Here is a 1,084-nt window from a genome sequence, read left to right as displayed (position 1 = left end):
AATAATTAACTTACATTTGTTCTTGTTTCTTCAATGTATTTTTATTTTGTGCATTTTATACATTTTAATCATATTTAGACCACCTTTACCATCTGTACCTCCCATACTCCCCACATGCTTTCTACCATAAATGTTAAGTCAAGTTTATTTCCCCAATTGTCCCTTGGTGTGAGTTTATCCACAGGAACCTGGTCAGCCTGCCTAGTGTCATTGCCTTAAAGTAGACAAACTTTCCCTTACCCCATAGTGATGAGCTTCCAATAGTTCCTCAACTAAGGTTGGGGCCTGCTGCCCACTTTCCCAGTTCTATGCAGGGTTTTGGTCTGATTGAGTTTTCATGGGTCTTTTGCATGCCGCCATTGTATAAGTTCATATGAGCAAGTTCCCAGAGACTGGAAGACTGTTTCCTTATGATCACGCCTGAACACTGGATCTCACAATCTTTCCATGCCCTCTTCCACAATGGTCCCTGAGCCCTGGGTGGGTAAAGTTGAATATAGGAGCCTTATTCAGGGACATGCCTTCTTCAGACACTTAAACTCTACACTTTGGCCAGATGTGGCCTCCTGTGTACAGCATCAAGTTCCCAGAGACTGGAAGACTGTTTCCTTATGATCACGCCTGAACACTGGATCTCACAATCTTTCCATGCCCTCTTCCACAATGGTCCCTGAGCCCTGGGTGGGTAAAGTTGAATATAGGAGCCTTATTCAGGGACAAGCCTTCTTCAGACTCTTAAACTCTACACTTTGGCCAGATGTGGCCTCCTGTGTACAGCAAACTCTGTTGATGAGGAAGTTTTGCTGAGAGTTGAGAGATGCATGGGTATTCTCTACCCCTTGTTTTGCTGTGTTCCACAAGCCAAGGTGTAGAGGTTCCATTGTAGATGTATCACTTAGGGCTGGGCATCTCACAGACACCTATTCTCTGTGTGTGACCAGTTGTGGAACTTTGTAATATTCTCCATCTGTTAAAAATGAAGCTTCTTTGGTGAGTGGTACATGGTATACTTTGTAAATATAAGGATCCATATTTAGCACACAGTAAGACATTACATTTGTCTAGTGATTGTGAAAGACATAGT

This window comes from Nannospalax galili, unplaced genomic scaffold (assembly GCF_000622305.1).
Source record: "Nannospalax galili isolate Female #2095 unplaced genomic scaffold, S.galili_v1.0 scaffold105, whole genome shotgun sequence".
Taxonomy (NCBI): Eukaryota; Metazoa; Chordata; class Mammalia; order Rodentia; family Spalacidae; genus Nannospalax; species Nannospalax galili.
The sequence above is the reverse complement of the archived record's forward strand: the minus strand, read 5'-3'. Positions refer to the sequence as shown.